Source organism: Pogona vitticeps, chromosome 2, assembly GCF_051106095.1.
Source record: "Pogona vitticeps strain Pit_001003342236 chromosome 2, PviZW2.1, whole genome shotgun sequence".
NCBI classification, from domain to species: Eukaryota; Metazoa; Chordata; class Lepidosauria; order Squamata; family Agamidae; genus Pogona; species Pogona vitticeps.
Window position 1 is genome coordinate 4,209,303 of NC_135784.1, and position 20,551 is coordinate 4,229,853.

At 45.5% G+C, this 20,551-nt stretch overlaps 2 protein-coding genes across 4 annotated transcripts in view; one reads left to right on the forward strand and one right to left on the reverse strand.

Annotated features, from left to right (window-relative positions):
• Window positions 1-14,955, reverse strand: part of LOC110091736 (uncharacterized) — a 29,681-nt gene extending 14,726 nt beyond the window's left edge. Inside the window, exons 1-2 of one of the 3 annotated variants that reach the window (XM_078387347.1) lie at window positions 14,848-14,955; window positions 10,125-10,260 (exon numbers count right to left, since the gene is read on the reverse strand). The gene's annotated coding sequence lies outside the window, so the exon portion shown is untranslated. Of the gene's footprint in view, window positions 1-907; window positions 4,583-10,124; window positions 10,261-14,847 lie in introns of those variants that run through there. The other 2 variants (XM_078387348.1, XM_078387349.1) reach the window with 2 other exon arrangements.
• Window positions 1-20,551, forward strand: part of LOC140703825 (uncharacterized) — a 412,915-nt gene that overhangs the window by 163,832 nt on the left and 228,532 nt on the right. The window lies entirely within an intron of this gene.

The following is a 20,551-nucleotide window of genomic DNA, read 5'->3' on the forward strand; positions in this document are numbered from 1 at the left end:
TGACACACCATGAAATGCCTACCTTGTGCCAAGGAAGCTGGTGAGTACCAGAGGGTGCTTCAGAGGCATATGGAAGAAGTCCAGGGAGGTGAGAGTTCTGTCGTTGAGAGCCCAGGAGGGGAAAGAAAATGGAGGACCGAGAGAAAAAGCAGCAGCATGCAGTCGTATGGGATAGCAGGCATGGGAGGCTTACCCTTAAGAAGGCTGAATGAAAATAATTATCAGACATGGGTGGTTAAAGACGAAATGTTGTTAAGAAGGGAGGACTTGTGGCAGATTGTATCCAATCCCCCCCTGCGTTAAATGAGGAGGAATAAAAACAGAATGAGAGGGCTTTAACCATGATAATTCTATGCCTGGAGGACAGCCAGTTAATCCATGTGCATGGACTGACCTCGGCTAAAGAATGCTATGAATCTCTGAGAAGAAATTATGTCAGAAATACAGCAGGAACAAAGGTGTCTTTGACCAGAGAACTGTATAGAGCGAGACTTGAATGTGACGGAAGCATGTCTGAGCATTTACAGAAGGTGAAAAATCTATTTATAGAGCTTCAGCAAAGAGGCATGCAGTTTACACAAAGCCACCAAGTGCATGTAATCTTGAGCAGTCTCCCAGAGGACTATGATGTGTTGGTGATGAGCTTGTAAAAACAACGCAGAGGTGTTCAACCATTTCAGAAATTGGGTGAAATTTGTGGGGAAATGATATGAGCAGAGAGTGGCTCAAATTCAGACAAATAGAGGGTCTGAATTCACATCAGGAAAATTCCAGACATGGTTAAATAACACTGGAATATTTCACAGGATGACCAGCCCATGTTCTATTTCCAAAATAGAGTTGCAGAGCATAGGAATGGAGTTCTGTGAACAATGAAGGATGCTGTAACATACAGCCCTGCTCTCACCTGTCCGTCACAGCTGGGCAGTGGAACATCAGCCAATGAGAGGATGGAGGGTGGTGCTGAAGGGGGAGGAGCTGGAATATATAAGGGGGTGTGCGAGGTGTGAGAGAGAGTTGGAGAGATTGATAGATTGATAAATTGAGAGCTAATGGTTAGCATGCTTGAAGGCCTGTGAGCCAAAGTAGTCAGTGAGGAAAAGTCTGTGTGTGACTTAGTGGATGAGAAATCATGATTTACAACTTGATTATCTACCTGTGACTTACTTATTTTATTTTGTGAAACTAATAAACAAGTTTTGTTTTGGAAGAAACATTTGTCCTTTCTGGATATTGATTCTAATTGGTGGCAGCAGGTTGAGGAAGAGTAGTGAGCACTCCTGGAGGCCTGAGTTGGCAGAGGCTTCAGAGTGGCCTGCTACATATAATTGATGTCCAGCATGTGGGATACAAGAGAGATCCAGTAAAGCCTTGGACTGGAAAGGTGCCCAGAGCATATCTTTAGTCAGGGAAGTCTGAGTGGACGAGTGGGTAACCTCCTAGGACTTGTCTCACGGGGAGAAAGTCTAGTATGGGGGGCTCTGAAACTCAGATTGGGGTGGCTAAGATAGGGACTAGCTCTGTGGAAATCATTTCTGAAGAGAGTTGCCCAAAGCAGAATCTGTGGCAGGTTGGCTAGCTTGTCCAGAGTTCAAGGGAGAACTCTGAGGGGACAAAGTGGAGCCAAGGGCAGATAAGCTGAGGGAACTCAAGTCAGCTAAACCTGGGATAGGGGAAGCTGGTAATTCAAGTGGTTTTGTTGCCTGAGGCAGAGAAAGAAGCTCTGTCTGTGGTAAGAGGCCTAGCTGGAGGCAGAGGCCTAGACACTGTAGCTAGCTTGCCAGTGGATGAATGGTGGAAGCTAAGTTGTAACACAGACTCTCACTGGCAGGAAAAAAGTGTACTTTTAAATTGAGGCTTGAAAGTTGAATTATAAGCCTGAAGAAAGGAAAATGCCTTTAACTAGGGGAAAGAAAGCTGAGCAAGTGCCTTGTGTAATGGCAGTTGGGTCAGATAATGAAAATGGGGATTTTGAGGAAGGATTTACCTCAGATCTGGAGAGAGAGACCTCAAGGGAAGACCCAATAAAGTTCAGAAAATGGAAATTGGAGCTTGAAATGAAGGCCAAAGCTGAGGAGAGACAAATGGAGAAAGAAAAAATGGCCTTAGAGATGGAGAAGGAGAAAGATGCCCTGGAAAAGGAGAGAATGGCATTTGAACTTAGGAGGCTAGAACTAGAAACTCAGGCCAACAATAACAATAACAACAATGGTGGAGCTAACTCTGAGGGGAGATAGTTGTCAAAGGCAGACCTGAAAAGATTCCCAGTCTTTAGAAAAGGAGATGATCCTGAATAATTTCTGGTGATGTTTGAGAGAGCATGTGAAGATTCTGATGTGAGGGAATCTGAAAGAATGATAGTGTTGAGATCTCAAATTAGTGGAGGCCTGGCTGAGATCTATGCGGAGATGCCTATAGAATTAATTAAAAATTATGAGGAATACAAAAAACTAGTTTTTGCCAGGTATGGCATAAACCTGACGAGTCTTACTCTCAGTTAGGGGCAAACTTGACCAGATATCTAGACAAATGGCTTGTACAGGAGGGAGTTCAGACAGTACAGGATCTGAAAGACATCATGGGACTGGAGCGGTTTTATTCTCTACTACCTGGAGAACTGAAGTATTTAGTCAGGGACAAGAAACCCAGAAATTTCAAAGAGGCAGGGGAGGTTGCTGATTTTTTTTCCCAGATTAGAAAACCCAGCTTTTCTGAGGGAAATGTTGCGAGGAAAGCTTGGGAGGACACAAATAAATATCCCAGAGGACAATTTAAGAACCAGCAGAAGGTCGGGGGGCATTTTGTGGGCAAGCCCTCAGATCAGAACCAGACCAGAAACCAAAATTTGGAGGGAGAAGAAGTTAAGGGGGCTGGGAATGATCAATTGAACTTTAGGACTTGTTTCAGGTGTGGAGAGAAAGGCTACATTTCAACCCAGTGTGGTAAAATAGAGAATTTGGGCCACAAAAAGGAAATTTAAGTAAGCCTAAAGCTGTATACTGTGTGCAGCAGGAACAGGAACAGGAGGAGTCAGTCACTATGGCAACACAAGCCGAGCTCTCTACACAAGCTGAATATAGTGAACCTGATCTTCCTTTGGCAGAAGTTAGACATTGCTTTTTAATTAAAACAGAACAAGAATTATTTAAAACGGCTGGGGACAATATTTATTTTTGATAATACATAGCTCTGAAAGACTCATGTTCACAAGTAACCCTATGTCACCCTGATATAGTCCCTCAGAAATACATTGTAAAAGGAAAAAACATGTCTGTGAATGGAATTGGAGAAGAAGCTGTCATTTTGCCTTTGGCTAAATTACCCTTTCGGTATCAGGGATGGGAAGGACATTGGAGAGTAGGAATTTCTTCACAGTTACCAGCAGTGGTGTTGATTGGAACTGACCTCTCTGAGCATGTAAAGAGGGGTTTAGTTCTAACACGTTCCCAACAAGAGAAAGCAGGGACAGCTGAGGAAGGGAATGAAAGTCAGAGGAAGGGAATGCCTGACAGTATTGACTCAGCTGAGATAATTCAACTTAATATTCCCCAGAGCAGTACGTTCACTCAGGAACAGAAAACAGATTCCACTGAAACGCTGCTTTGATAACGTTTCTGAAGTAAAGTTAACCCCTGAAAGACCTGAAAGGTTCCACACTGAACAGGGCTTATTGTACAGAGAGTCTCTGGTGAACCCCAGGAAAGGAGGGGAAAATCTTCAAAAACAATTAGTGGTTCCTGTGAAATATCGCCAGAAAATAATAGAAAGGGAACACTCATATGTATTTTCTGCGCATCTAGGCATTAATAAAACCAAACAAAGAATATCACAAAATGTCTACTGGCCTGAGATGGGAAAGCAGATTAAGAATTTCTGTCAAAGTTGTGATGTTTGTCAAAGGCAGGGTAATAGCAATGATAAAACTAAGGTGAAGCTATGCCCTTTATCTATAATTTCTACCCTATTCCAACACATTGGTATGGATATTATAGGACCATTGCCTAGAGTCAGCCAAAGGGGGAACAGATTTATTCTGACCATTGTTGATCATGCCACATGATACCCAGAGGCTATTCCTCTGAGAAATATTGAGACTCATACTGTGGCTGATGCCTTGCTGAGTTATATGAGTCGTATGGGGTTTGTGTCAGAAATAGTAACTGACTTAGGAACATCCTTTACCTCAAAGCTCATGCAGAGACTGTGGCAAATATGTGGGATCAAACATCTAAATACTTCCCCATATCACCCGCAAACTACTGGCCTTACAGAGAAATTTAATGGTACCCTGATGCGCATGATTAGGGCCTATTCTGCTGAGAATCCTTACAATTCGGATCAGAAAATACAACTTCTGTTATATGCATATAGGTCTGTACCCCAAGACAGTACAGGATTTAGTCCTTTTGAGTTGCTGTTTGGGAGAAAAGTGAGAGGACCCCTTGACTTACTTAGACAAAGTTGGGAGAAAATAAAAGAATCTGAGCCTGAGAATGTAATATCATATTTAGACAACCTGATGAACACTCTGAAAAGAAGTTTAGAGCTGGCTGCTGAGAATTTACAAGGGCAGAAAAATAAGCAAAAATCTGGTATGACAGGAAAGCCAGAGAAAGATGTTTTAATCCTGGAGATGAGGTGCTTGTGCTAAGACCTCTCAAAGGGAACAAATTACAACTAAATTGGGCAGGACCATTAAGAATTATTGCCAAAATGAACGACATTAATTATATCATTAAGGAAGATGGTGAACCAGGCAGGAGGGTGGTCCATGTGAATATGATCAAACCATATTATAGGGAGGAGAACAGAGTGTTGTTTGCCATGAAGGAAGCTAACAATGAGAAACATGACTTACCCTTTTCCGGGATCGCTAATGCGAAGGCATCGCGTTGGCCCCAATGGGCGAAATTCGCATAGCGAAGATCGGTAAGCGTTTTGCTTACCGACCTTCGCTTTGCGACCCGCGGATCAGCTGTTCAGCGGGTCCAAAATGGCCACCGGAACAGCCGAAAGGGCCGGGCGCAGCATTTTCGCGCCCTTGGTAAGCAAGGGGAGGACGTGAAAACGCTGCCAGAACAGCCAAAATGGCTGCGCGCAGCGTTTTCGCGCCCTCCCCTCGCTTACCAAGGGCACGAAAATGCTGTGCCCGGCCCTTTCGGCTGTTCCGGCGGCCATTTTGAAGCCGCTGAACAGCTGATCCGCAGTCTCGCTGCGGCCGAAATGGCCGCGCGCAGCATTTTTGCGCCCTCCCCTCGCTTACTGAGGGCGCAAAAATGGCTGCCGGACCCAGAAAACATCGCTGTACGGTGAGTTTTCTGCCAATTTGGAACGCATTAAACGATGTTTAATGCATTCCAATGGCTTTTTTTGATACGTACAGCGATGTTTTTGCATAGAGAAGGTTAATCCGGAATGGATTAACCTCGCTATGCGAGGCACCACTATATTAAGTATATGCCTGAATGAATATTGGAAGTGGTAAAGTATGGCAACTAGAGTGTAAGATTAAAGTATAAAATGCAGGTAAGATGTTCAATTAATGTTTATGCAAATGTTTGTTAAATGCAATTGTGTTATTGGGATAATGTAATGTTGTCTTGCTCCCCATTGTTCATGAGAGGAAAGCACTTTAGCTTTTCCACCATGAAACAACTTGTTAAGGGGGGAGGTATTGTAACATACAGCCCTGCTCTCACCTGTCCGTCACAGCTGGGCAGTGGAACATCAGCCAATGAGAGGACGGAGGGTGGTGCTGAAGGGGAGGAGCTGGAATATATAAAGGGGTGTGTGAGGTGTGAGATAGAGTTGGAGAGATTGATAGATTGATAGATTGAGAGCTAATGGTTAGCATGCTTGAAGGCCTGTGAGCCAAAGTAGTCAGTGAGGAAAAGTCTGTGTGTGATTTAGTGGACGAGAAAGCATGATTTACAACTTGATTATCTACCTGTGATTTACTTATTTTATTTTGTGAAACCAATAAACAAGTTTTGTTTTGGAAGAAACACTTGTCCTTCTTGGATATTGATTCTAATTGGTGGCAGCAGGTTGAGGAAGAGTAGTGAGCACTCCTGGAGGCCTGAGTTGGCAGAGGCTTCAGAGTGGCCCGCTACAGATGCTCTTTTAGCAGACGCTAATATTAGTCATGTGTACTGCAGAAAAGTGTGGTTAATTTGAAATTATATTGTAAACAGATTGTTTTCTTCAGCTATAGAACAAACCCCATATTATATGTTGTATGGGAGAGAGCCTTCTTTACAACAAATGAGGGTGTTTGGGTGTAGTGACAGGGTGCACGTACCAAAAGAAACCAGAAGAAAAGGGAGACCAAAAGCTAAGGAAATGGGATTCTTGGGCTATGAAAGAGGATCCAAGGCATATCGTTTCCTGGATGGAAACAAAAATGTAATACTCTCCAGGTCAGCAAATTTTTGTAAGCATGAGAAATGGGATAAGGTAGACGCAGTTTCCAAAGTATACATTCCCATAAGAGAAAGAGAAAAAAGTCAGTGAAATGAGCTAGAGCCAAAGGAAGAGGCTGAAGAAAGTACAAGCCAAAGCACCTCAGAAGAAGAGGATGTAGTCAGGTAGTGAGTCAACCTGCACAAAGAAGAGCCACAAATCCCCAGAAGGTCTGAAAGGGCTAATAAAGGAATCCCTCCAACAACGTTTGGTGAAGGGGAAATAAAAGTATCTCATGTATACCAAGAGACCAAGAATTTTGAAGAAGTGATGCTTCTTCTAGAAATAAAGAAAAAGAAATGGCAACAGGCCATGAAAAAAGAATTAAAAGTCCATGAATGAGCATGGAGTGTTCACAGAGACAAAGTTGCCACCAGAACATAAGGTAACTGGTAGCAAATGGGTCTATAAAAAAATTGCAAAACAATGGGGATTACAGGTACAAAGCAAGATTAGTGGCTCAGGAATACACACACAAAAAATGTGCATTATGACAAATTGTTTTCACCAACTGTAAAAGCAGAAAGAATCAGGTTGACTGTAACTTTGGCTGCTTCCAGAAACTACATAGTAAACCACTTTGACATTACAACTGCTTATTTAAATGCAGAAATACAGGAAGAGTTATACATGGTGCAGGCATCTGGTTTTGAAGCTCTGAAACAGGAGTGGTATACAGAATAAACAAAGCTATTTATGGATTGAAACAATCGGTGAGAAAATTGGAATCAGTATTTGCATTCAGCATTGGAAAAGTTAAAATGTAGAAACAGTTTGGCAGATCCATGTTTATATGTAAACGAATACGGAACGGAGCTAAACATTTTATTAGCCTATGTAGATGACATATGCTTTATGTCCAAGGTTCAAAGTCAAATAGATTTATTTGAAAGGCAGTTGAAAAAGGAATTCAAATTGAAGAACCTAGGCCCAATACCAAATTACTTGGGGGTGCCAATTCAGAAACGAGAGTTCAGATATTTAAAAGGAACACTTGACAAGTGTCTAGTCATAAAACCCTCAAATAAATTGAAGTTAAAAGCCTATGTAGACGGGGATTGGGCAAATGATGCAACAGACAGAAAATCAGTGTCTGGGTTTGCAGTAACATTTGCTGCTACTTTAGTGGGATGGAGGTCAAGGAAACAGAGTTCCATCGCCACATCAACAGCTGAAGCAGAATTTGCAGCCTTATTAGAAATTTGCTCAGAAATTGTGTGGTACAGTTAATCACAGATTTATAACTTGTAGTAGATCAGGCCATAAAGGTATATGAAGACAATACCACGTGCATTCATATGGCGACCACTGAGAAGATGTGGAGTAGAAGTAAGCACATTGATATAAAGTTTCATAATGTCAGGGAAGCAATCAATGAAAAGGTAATTGAGTTCCAATATTGCGAGACAGAAAGAAATATAGCTGACATTTTGACAAAACCCCTGACTATACAAAAACAACTGAAGAATTGGGTATATGCTCTGCTCACGCCTAAATTAGGAGGGGTGTCAAGGATAATTTCCAGGCCAGAGCAGAACAAGGTGTATTAATGAGCAGCCATGATGAACACGTGTGCAGTAATGCTGAGCCATGATGACTCACGAGTACTGACTCATATATGATGTAATGTTTAATGTGATTGGTCACAGGCAGATGTGCAAAACCTGTGCGAACTTAATTTGGCTTCGTTCCGAGTCTTCGTTAATTTTTGGTGAATTTCCCCCCCCCCCCATTGGAAAGCATGGAGCCCAACTTTTGACAGCTCCATGCTTTCCAGTGGGGGAAAAATCACCAAAAATTAACAAAGAGTCAGAACAAATCCAAACTAAGTTTGCACACGATTTAGAAGATGCTCTAACGAATCCAAGTATTTAAAACAGTTGCTGACTTTTCATTAATTTTTGGTGAATTTTTTTCTCCCCCATTGGAATGCATGGAGCCCAACTTTTGACAGCTGTCAAAAGTGGGTGGGGGAAAAATTCACCAAAAATTAACGAAAAGTCAGAACAAAGCCAAATTAAGTTTGCACACATTTTAGAAGGTGCACTAATGATTCCAAGCATTTAAAACAGTTTTTGAACATTTTAAGACACACTTAAAATTGCAAAAACTGACATCGCAAAATCATTGAAATGCATTGAATAGGCTTCAATGCATTCCAATGGGGAAACATTGTATCGCTTAACGATGTTTCCTATGGGGTTTTTCGCTTAAGGACAGCAATCCGTTTCTATTTGAACGGATTAACCGGTTTTCAATGCATCTCTATGGGAAAATGTGTTTCGCTTAACGATTTCCCATAGCGATTTTTTAAACCAATTAACATCATTAAGCGAGGCACCACTGTATCTGGGGATTATTTGTATGTGTTCTATCTATACTTTTGCCTTTGTGTGTTGCTTTTCATTCAACTTCAAGCCCAAGAATGGCTATACAAAGAGAAGCAGATTTAAATTCAGCGTGTTTCAATAGTCAGAATTTAAAAAGAGAGGAATAATACCTGGATATGGCCGAAAGTAATTTTATTCCTGGTCTTGAAGTACAAAATCTTATTTTACATGTTATTTCCTATATTAATTCTCTCTTGACATTTGTATTAAGTCAAAGGCATATATATTTCACACCTTCCAGCCCCTCACCTTTCAACTAGCAGGTGGCCCTTTTAGGAATGCTGCCCAGGGGCCAAACACAGATAGAACCATAGAATCATGGAGAAGTGAACTTGGAAGGGGCCTACAAGGCCATCAAGTCCAACCCCCTGCTCAAGGCAGGAATATAGTCCAAGGAGATCTTCCAGGTGAGGAGCTAAGTTCTTGAAAGCCTCCAGGGTTGGAGCACTCCAAAATAGTCAAAATATAAAACCCAGCAGGAGACGGAGGCTGAAGTCCATACATCTGGGCCCTGCTTGGTGACCTAAATATATTAATAAGACAAGGAAGTTGGAATACACTGTCTTCCAGACAGTGTGGGGGCATCCTACAGGAAGGTCATCAAGGGGAGGTGGGCACACCCCAACTATCTATAAGGGACCCTTTTGTTTGTTTTCCGCACATTTATACACAATTGGGTGTAGGATCCAAATATTACATAGATTTTATTTAATGAGTTTGTAGAACTTTATGGCTCTTTGTCTATTATGGTATAAAGTTCCTGTACACTGTATTTTCGGGATCTTCTCTACCTTTTAGAGAAGTCCCAGATGACTTTGCATTGCCTATTTAATAAAACTGGACTTTGGTTCAGGTGGTTGCGTCTTGTCTGATCTCTTGCTGGTGCTAAGATATTGGGTAGCGGGCTTGGTCTGTAACGAAACACAGTGCCAGAGGACGGGACACCGTACTTCAAGAAGGATGCTGACAAATGGGAGGACGGTCAGAGGAGGGCAACAAGGACGGTCAGGGGACTGGAAACCAAGTCCTTTAAGGAGGATGCCCACAAACGTGGACAAGTTGAGAAGAAGGCAACAATAATGATCCAAGGACTAGAAATCAAACCTGAGACCACCACCCTTCAGATTTAATTTGATTTTGATTCCAGCCTTCTGGAACATCAATCTAGGCTATTTCTCAGTTTGTTCTTCTATTAAACAACTGCATCTTGACAGGAAGTCACAAGAAACCTCCTCCACACTCTCTATTGCCCAGGGGGCCAAAAACCCTTACCTGGAGAGACCTTCTTGTTTTCCAGATATCTCAAAGAAGACACCCGGGGGGGGGGGGGAGCTCTCTGGCCTGGATGCAGAAGATCCCGTTTTCCCCTGAGGAAATAGGAAGTCAGCTCCTGAAAGAACACCAGCAGCTGAAAGGAGAAACCACAAGAAAAAAGGTCAAAAATATTCTCCCTTCTGCAGGCCGGGACAGAAGAGGCAGAGGGTCCACACCCCCAATTCAGAAAGGGGAAATGGCAAGCCCAGAAAGCACTACCTCGACTGAAAAAAGAAAAGAAACCTGATTTGATTCTTGGCATTCCATTGCAGTTGAAATCTAGGGTTTCACAGGGAAGAATCCGGGGCGTGTTGTTGTTCTGCCTCTTGAGGAGAATTTAGGGAGGGGAAGTTCCCTTTGGGTTTCCTGATGTTGCTTCACAGAGGCTGCTCCTAGTTGGTGAGGAGCGATGAAAGGGGCCCTCTAAGGGCCCCTTTCCTACTCCACCTGGAGTAGGAAATGGCAAGCCACTCCAGTATATTTGCCAAGAACGCCCCATGATCAGAAACAAAAGGCTAAAAGATATGACGCTGGAAGATGGGCCCCTCAGGTCGGAAGACGTCCAATATGCTACTGAGGAAGAGCGGAGGACAAGTACAAGTAGCTCCAGAGCTAATGAAGTGGTTGGGCCAAAGCCGAAAGGACGCTCAGCTGTGGACGTGCCTGGAAGTGAAAGGAAAATCCAATGCTGCAAAGAAAAATACTGCATAGGAACCTGGAATGTAAGATCTATGAACCTTGGGAAGCTGGAGGTGGTCAAACTGGAGATGGCAAGAATAAACATCGACATCCTGGGCATCAGCGGACTAAAATGGACAGGAATGGGCGAATTCAGCTCAGATGATTATCATATCTACTATTGTGGGCAAGAATCCCGTAGAAGGAATGGAGTAGCCCTCATAGTCAACAGAAGAGTGGGAAAAGCTGTAATGGAATACAATCTCAAAAATGATAGAATGATGTCAATACGAATCCAATGCAGACCTTTCAACATCACAATAATCCAAGTTTATGCACCAACCACCAATGCTGAGGAGACTGAAATTGAACAATTCTATGAAGATTTACAACACCTTCTAGAACTGACACCAAAGAAAGATGTTCTTCTCATTCTAGGGGACTGGAATGCTAAAGTAGGGAGCCAAGAGATAAAAGGAACAACAGGGAAGTTTGGCCTTGGAGTTCAGAACGAAGCAGGACAAAGGCTAATAGAGTTTTGTCAAGAGAATAAGCTGGTCATCACAAACACTATTTTCCAACAACACAAGAGGCGACTCTATACATGGAAATCACCAGATGGGCAATATCGGAATCAGATTGATTATATTCTCTGCAGCCAAAGATGGAGAAGCTCTATACAGTCAGCAAAAACAAGACCTGGAGCTGACTGCGGTTCTGATCATCAGCTTCTCATAGCAAAATTCAAGCTTAGACTGAAGAGATTAGGAAAAACCACTGGGCCACTCAGGTATAATCTAAACCAAATCCCTTATGAATACACAGTGGAAGTAAAGAACAGATTTAAGGAACTAGATTTGGTGGACAGAGTGCCTGAAGAACTTTGGATAGAGGCTCGTAACATTGTCCAGGAGGCAGCAACGAAAACCATCCCAAAGAAAAGGAAATGCAAGAAAGCAAAGTGGCTGTCCAACGAGGCCTTAGAAATAGCAGAGAGGAGAAGGGAAGCAAAATGCAAGGGAGATAGGGAAAGTTACAGAAACTTGAATGCAGACTTCCAAAGAATAGCAAGGAGAGACAAGAGGGCCTTCTTAAATGAACAATGCAAAGAAATAGAGGAAGATAACAGAAAAGGAAAGACCAGAGATCTGTTCAGGAAAATTGGACATATTAGAGGAACATTTTGCGCAAAGATGAACATGATAAAAGACAAAAAAGGGAGGGACCTAACAGAAGCAGAAGACGTCAAGAAGAGGTGGCAAGAATACACAGAGGAATTATATCAGAAAGATTTGGATATCCTGGACAACCCAGACAATGTAGTTGCTGACCTTGAGCCAGACATCCTGGAGAGCGAAGTCAAGTGGGCCTTAGAAAGCCTGGCTAACAACAAGGCCAGTGGAGGTGATGACATTCCAGCTGAACTATTTAAAACCTTGAAAGATGATGCTGTTAAGGTGCTATATTCAATATGCCAGCAAGTTTGGAAAACTCAACAGTGGCCAGAGGATTGGAAAAGATCAGTCTACATCCCAGTCCCAAAGAAAGGCAGTGCCAAAGAATGCTCCAACTACCGTACAATTGCACTCATTTCGCACGCTAGCAAGGTTATGCTCAAAATCCTGCAAGGTAGGCTTCAGCAGTATGTGGACCGAGAACTCCCAGAAGTACAAGCGGGATTCCGAAGAGGCAGAGGAACTCGAGACCAAATTGCTAACTTGCGCTGGATTATGGAGAAAGCCAGAGAGTTCCAGAAAAATATCTACTTCTGCTTCATTGACTATGCGAAAGCCTTTGACTGTGTGGACCACAGCAAACTATGGCAAGTTCTTAAAGAAATGGGAGTGCCTGACCACTTTATCTGTCTCCTGAGAAACCTATATGTGGGACAGGAAGCAACAGTTAGAACTGGTCATGGAACAACTGAGTGGTTCAAAATTGGGAAAGGAGTACGGCAAGGCTGTATATTGTCCCCCAGCTTATTTAACTTATATGCAGAATACATCATGCTGAAGGCTGGACTGGAAGAAACCCAAGCCGGAATTAAGATTGCCGGAAGAAATATCAACAACCTCCGATAGGCAGATGATACCACTCTGATGGCAGAAAGTGAGGAGGAATTAAAGAACCTTGTAATGAGAGTGAAAGAGGAGAGTGCAAAAAACGGTCTGAAACTCAACATCAAAAAAACTAAGATCATGGCCACTGGTCCCATCACCTCCTGGGAAATAGAAGGGGAAGATATGGAGGCAGTGTCAAATTTTATCTTCCTGGGCTCCATGATTACTTCAGATGGAGACAGCAGCCCTGAAATTAAAAGGCGCCTTCTTCTTGGGAGGAAAGCGATGACAAATCTTGACAGCATCTTGAAAAGCAGAGACATCACCTTGCCAACAAAAGTCCGAATAGTCAAAGCTATGGTTTTTCCTGTCGTGATGTATGGAAGTGAGAGCTGGACCATAAAGAAAGCAGACCGCCGAAGAATTGATGCCTTTGAATTGTGGTGCTGGAGGAGGCTCTTGAGAATCCCCTGGACTGCAAGGAGAACAAACCTATCAGTTCTAAAGGAAATCAACCCTGAATGCTCACTTGAAGGACAGATCCTGAAGCTGAGGCTCCAGTACTTTGGCCATCTCATGAGAAGAAAAGAGTCCTTGGAAAAAACCTTGATGTTAGGAAGGTGTGATGGCAAGAGGAGAAGGGGACGACCAAGGATGAGATGGCTGCACAGTGTCTGCGAAGCAACCAACATGAACCTGACACAACTCCGGGAGGCAGTAGTAGACAGGAGGGCCTGGCGTGCTCTGGTGCATGGGGTCACGAAGAGTCGGACACGACTAAACGACTAAACACAACACAAGGAAATGGATTAAAAAAATTTTTTTTGCCCGCCTCTCCCCTGGATCCTCCCTAGAAGAGCCACGGAATGAAAACATCCTCAACCATCTGAAAAGGACAGTCCCTCTCTCTATTTCTGTGTGTGTATATCTGTTTGTGTGTCCTGCGGGGGGGGGAAGTAGCCTGCCTTGGCCCCTTCCCTCCCAGCTCACCCCCCACTCCTTCCTTCTTCAGATCCTTCTAGCTTTGACAATTTCCTTCCTTCTCCTGTCCCCCCCCTCACACATTTGAAGACACCCGGAGTGGCCTTTGGCTAGAGGGACAACAGTATATATAAAAAGAAAAGAACGATTTATCCAAACTCTGCCAGATTATCCCTCCTGGTCTTCCTCATCATCATTACATCATAATTTTCTTCTTTTTGGGAGATCGGCCTAGGTGGCCAACTTAAGTCCCTCCCTTCCAGCCAAGCCTTTCCATATCCCCCCCTATCCTGATGTTTCCTCTCTGCTCCCTCCCAGGCTGGAGTCTCCGCCTTCACCCCCCCCCACTTTTTCTGCCTCTGCACCCCTTTCTGCCCCCCCACCTTCCTCTCCCTCCTCTTCCTCCATGCCAAGCCCTCCCCCGCTCCCCCCCCAGGGCGATGCAGCCTTAAAACTCCATTTCCCACTTTTTCAGAAGGTGGAGGACCTTTGGGATAACCCCTCGTGTGGGGAGGGAAGACAGAGGGTGGGGAGAACCACGTTCCTTCCTCTCCCTTTTCGCTTTTTTTCCACAGCCACCGAGGCCTCCAGGATTCAGGAGAGAGTCGGGGGGGGGGGGAAGAGGAAGGTCTCCTCAGAGTAAAATCCAGGTTGAGGCCCCCCTCCATGCACTCTCCAGAGACACACACACACACACACAGAGGGAGCCTTTGCTGGGAGGGGACATCGGGTGAGTGGGGGGGTTTCTTCTCTGCTTCCAGAGGGGGGGGATCCCCGACCTCCCCCCACCCACCCCCACCCCCAATATCCCCAACTAGGAGTCCCGGAAAAAGGAGGGGGGCGTTGGATTTGCCATCCGGAGGGAAGGGAGAAGGCCACCCCCTCCTTCCCTCCCTCCCTCGGAATTTAATCCCCCCCCACCCGCAATATTTTGGAAAAACCCGTCCCCCCATATGGCTCACCTCCTTGCAGGTCCTGAGGCGGGAAACTCTCGAGGAGACCCCGTGGCACGCGCCCTCCCCGGAGACCATAGAGACGGGAGGAGACAGACTGGGCCTCCCACCGCTTCCGGTTTGGAGAAAGGCGGAAAAAGGGGAGGAGCTCTTTCTCTCCTCTTTCGTAGCTCTAGGTTCCCCCCCTCCAACCCAAAGGGATTCATGAATGAAGAGAGGGGAGCGGAGGAGAAGGGAGGAACCTGCAGAAAGGAAAGGGAGGGGGGTCTCTGTGTGTGTGTGGGGGGGGTTATAAGGAAGAGCCCCCCCCCCTCAATCCCCGATCTTCTTGTCAGGGGGAGAGATTGACTCTCTAGCAGGAGTTCCGAGGAGTGGCGCATCTCTCTTCCCCTTTCGTAGCTCTAGGTTCCCCCCTCTCGTCTCTTTCCTCCGAGGTGGGTGTAGAAGCGAGGGAGGGTCACGTGATTCCCCCCCTCCTGCCCGCACAGCCCCTCCCCCCTCCCTTGTTCTCCAACTTGGAACTCTTTGGATCCTTTGGATCCTTTAAACACAAGGACCCCCGACCTTTCGCCACCCAGAGCGAGCAAGATCTTCTTCTATAAGGAGGCCTTTGGGTATAAAAAGGAAGGGTTGTGTCTGGGTTTTCTTATGCCTTTTCCGGGTCCGAAAAAGGATGAGATTTTGCAAGGGAAGGAGAGAGGCTGATCCTGATCTGGGGGGGGGGGGCTTGCCCCTTCATGGCCACCCAGAAACCTCTCCCCCTTCCAAATCCTCTCCAACCCAGCACCTTGATTCCCCCCCCCCCCAAATCAGGTGGCCACTCACCAGAGCTCCCTCTTTTTCCCATGGGGGAAGAGGGGAAGAACAGCCACATTCAAGGAGGGAGGGGGTGCAGGACAGGGAAGGATTAAAGGCAGCAAGACCGGCTCTCAGAGATGCTCTGGAGGAGGAGAAGATGATGGGGAGGAAGCAGGTGGAGGAGATGATGAGGCGTCACCACCCCACCCCACCTTAAGCTGGGGTGCCTCTGTGCGCGGGGCACTGGGGAGCGGGCTGCCGCTTATGGGGTGCTTGCGCTGGGCAGGGGAGTGCGAGGGAAGGGTGGGGGTGGGGAGAGGGGGAGCCCCAGAGGTATTGCCCTCTTTCCTTTTAAATGGGACTGGGGAAAGGGGGGAGAGCAACGTGGGACCCCCCAGCCTAGGAGGGGGACCCTGGTCTTCTCTGAACAAGGATCCATTCCATGCCACAATTCATGAAGCCTAACGTGGTGGTGGTGGTGGTGATCATGATGACATTTTGGAGAGAGCTCATTCATAAGGTTCCCATATGTCTGAGCTGACGTGACGGCACATAACACCCACAAGGATGCTGGACATGTAGGCATCCTTCAGTCTCGAAAGACTATGGTAACGTGCTCTGTATGGAGGACTTGGAACAGCGTCTAGTGTGGCTGAGGAGGCCAATTCGAGAGTGACAATCTCTTCCACATGAAGACAAATCCAATCGGTCCCCTGTCCAGCTCCCTGGTTTTGCTGCTTTTGTGACTTCCTCTTTGCCTCAGCCTGCTGGGCAAGGGTCTCTTCAAATTGGGAGTGTCCGTGATGCAACGCCTGCCTCCAGGCTGAACGCTCAGATGTCAGGGTTTCTCATCTGTTGAGGTATATTCCTAAGGCCTTCAGATCCCGCTTACGGATATCCTTGTATCACAGCTGTGGTCTCCCTCTGGGGCGATTTCCCTGCACTAATTCTCCATACAGGAGATCCTTTGGAATCCGACCATCAGCCATTCTCACGACATGACCAAGCCAACGTAGACGTCGCTGCTTCAGTAATGTATACATGCTGAAAATTCCAGCTCGTTCTAGGACTACTCTGTTTGGAACTTTGTCCTGCCAGGTGATACCAAAAATCTGTTGGAGGCAACGCATATGGAAGGTGTTCACCTTCCTCTCCTGCCATGCACAAAGGGTCCAGGACTCACTGCAGTACAGGAGTGTGCTCAGGACACAGACTCTATAGACCTGGATCTTGGTATGTGTCGTCAGCTTCTTATTGAGCCATACTCTCTTTGTGAGTCTAGAGAACATGGTAGCTGCTTTGCCAATGCGTTTATCCAGCTCGACATCTAGAGAGAGGGTGTCAGAGATGGTTGAGCCAAGGTACACAAAGTCATGAACAACCTCCAATTCTTGTGTGGGGATGGTAATAGAGGGAGGTGAGTCCACGCCCTGGCCCATGACTTGTGTTTTCTTCAGGCTGATTGTTAGTCCAAAGTCTTGGCAGGCTTTGCTGAAACGATTCATGAGTTGCTGGAGGTCTTCAGCGGAGTGGGCAACAATGGCTGCATCATCTGCAAAGAGGAAGTCCCGCATGCATTTTGGTTGGACTTTGGTCTTTGCTCTCAGTCTGGAGAGATTAAAGAGCTTTCCACCTGATGTAGTCTGGAGATAGACACCTTCTGTTGCAGTTCCAAAGCCATGCTTCAGCATGACAGCAAAAAAGATCCCCAAAAGGGTTGGTGCGAGGACACAGCCCTGTTTCACTCCACTTCAGATGTCAAAGGGATCTGATGTTGAGCCGTCAAAAACTACAGTGCCTATCATTCTCTCATGGAAGGATCTGATTATGCTAAGGAGACGAGGTGGACATCCAATCTTGGGAAGTATTTTTAAAAGGCCATCCCTGCTAACCAAGTCAAATGCTTTTGTAAGGTCTATGAAGGCCACTAAAAATGGCTGTTGTTGTTCCCTGCATTTCTCCTGCAACTCTTGGAGGGAGAATACCATGTCAGTGGTGGATCTATTAGCTCGAAATCCACACTGTGATTCTGGATAGACTCTGTCTGCAAGGACCTGGAGCCTCTTCAGCACAACACGGGCCAGCAGCTTCCCTACAACGCTAAGAAGAGAGATGCAGCGGTAGTTATTGCAGTCGCCCCTGTCTCCTTTGTTCTTGTACAATGTGACAATGTTTGATGTTTGCATCCTTCCATGTCCTGTGGTACTTCACCTTCCATCCAAAAGAAACAAAAGACTTCATACAGTTTAGTGATGATGATCTCCTTACAGCATTTCAGCACTTCAAAAGGAATGTTGCCTCTTCTAGGTATTTCTGCTAAGGTAGGTTCGTTGTCCAGCTCTTCCAAGACAGGCAGGCACTCAATGTTATTTAATGCTTCTTCAGTTACTACATTCTCTCTGAAATATAGCTCGGACTAGTGCTGTGCCCAGCATTCCATCTGCTGTGCTCGGTCCTGGATGATCACACCTGTAGCAGACTTCAAGGGAGCAGATTTCTTCTGCATTGGACCTAAGGCCTGCTTGATACCGTCATACATTCCTTTGATGTTAACTGTGTCCGCTGCTATCTGTATCTGACAGCAGAGCTGAAGCCAATAATCATTGGAGCATCTCCTGGCAGCCTGTTGGACTTGGCTATGAGCAGCTCGAAGAGCTTGCAAGTTGTACTCACTAGGACAGGCTTTGTATGCTGCTAGAGCTGTTCTGTTATCCTCAATGGCTGGAATTAACTCCTCCGAGTGGGCTTCAAACCAGTCAGCCATCTTTTGGGTCTTCTTGCCAAAGGTGGACAAGGCAGTGTTGTACACAGCATTCTTGAAATGTTCCCATCATTCAGGTGCATTTACATTAGTTGGACCTGGAAGGGTTTCCTCAAGTGCTTGGCCAAATTCCTTCACTTTTCTTTGATCGCGAGTCTTGTTGATGTCAATATGTGGTCTTCCTTCCTTTTTCGTGTAATACAATCTCTTTGTTCACAGTTTTACTCTACTACACACCAGGGAGTGATCAGCATCGCAATCAGTGCTCTGGTAACTGTGTGTGATCGTAATACTAGGAAGTCTAGAGCGTATAGTGAGGATCAAATCGAGCTGATGCCAATGCTTGGATCTTGGATGTCTCCAGGAAACTCTGTGTTTAAGCTTTGTATTAAAGAATGTGTTGCTGACACAAAGGCCATAATAACAGCAAAACTCCAGCAAGCGTTGGCCATTTCCATTCATCTTTCCAATGCCAAAACGGCCTAGACAAGTGGGTCAAGAATTGTGATCAGCACCAACTCTAGCATTAAAGTCTCCAAGAATGAACAGTGCCTCTCTTTCAGGGACTTTTTTGATAGTAGCTGCCAGATCGTCATAGAATTTGTCTTTCACTTCTCTAGTGGATGACAGTGTTGGTGCATATGCACTAATGAAGGTTACTGGTACTGCTGATGAGTGGAGCTGCAGAGACAGGATTCTTTCACTCCCCACAGTAGGTGGAACAATGCATCTCAGAAGAGTATTTCTGACTGCAAAGCCAACACCATATTCCCTGGTCTCATTCGATGGTTTTCCCTGTCAGAAGAATAAGAGTTTTTTTTTTCTTTGAGAGATCCCGAGTCTGGCAATCTTGTCTTTTGCAGGGCAACAATGTCCATTTGCAGTCTACTCAGTTCCATGTCAATGATAGCTGTCTTGCGCTCATTGTCTATTTCCTGCAGGTCGTCAGGAAAGCCGTAGTCAGAAAAGCCAGAGGTCATTGTCCGTACATTCCAGGTGCCCAGCTTTAGGGCAGAAGTTTTCTTACGATTGTTGCATGGTGCACGATTATCGATCTGCTTGTCGGGTTTCATCCTAAACCCCACGCACCCCGTGAAGTTAACAGACCGTGGCGAGGTAGCACCTCACTGGCTGGGGGCTGCCCAGCTTAAGGTGGGTGGTATCTACCTATTGAGGTGCAATGACCTCTCCCACCGCCAGAGGTAGCCCTGGCATCATGCTCTATGCCAATTGAGCAAAACCTTATAACCGGTAACTGCAACTTCCCGTGTTGTTCCAACGTTGTATGCGAAGCTGGAGTGTCCTCTCCAGAGCAGGAAGCCTGGGTAAAATGATATGGAGGATAGACTGTTACCCAAGCAGCAAATCCCCCGTCTCCACGTCGCTGAAATAGTTCAGTGGAAAGGCAAGAGCCAATACAACTTGTTCCGGCATCGTCGCAGGAGTTGGCAGAACGACACAAACTGCCTCCGGGACTCCGGCTCCGGATTTTGCCTCGAGGTTATCTCCTGAAGCCTTTTCCATAAGTGGATATAGCCACGATGCAGTGGAGGTTTAAAATCAGAGTTTTCCTTCTCCTAGATGGGCTGCCTTCCAGGGCTGACGAGCCCCACCTACCCGGCCTGATCTCTAATAGTGTGGAAGTATGATCTGACCTTTAAAACTATACTCCCCCCAGATGTATGCAATGTTAGTTGGTTTTCCTATTTACCAAATTAGGGTAAAAAATAGGATTAGAGAATTTCACGCACCGTTAGACAGACTCTCCTGCTCATCCTCCTTTAAAACTGAAACTCTGCCTTCCCTCAGGCCATTCCTATTTACCATATTAGGATCGGAGATAGAATTAGAGTACCTGGCCTTCATCCAAGCCTAAACCTCCTAGAGAGATGGGAGCAAGCTCTAGACACATCTCAGTTCAGACACCTTTAAAAGTATACTCCCCCCAGATGTTGTTGAAGAATATAGTAATGTATAATATGTAATTCAGGGGTCTCAAACATGCGGCCCCCCCAGATGATAGTTTGTGGCCCTCGCTTTGCCTGCCCCCCAAAGTGCCCACACATCCTCTGCTGTCAAGAGTAAAAAAAAAGCCTTGCCTCGCTCACTGGCTCTCTCCCAAGACAGCACCTCTTGCACCCTCCATCCAGAACT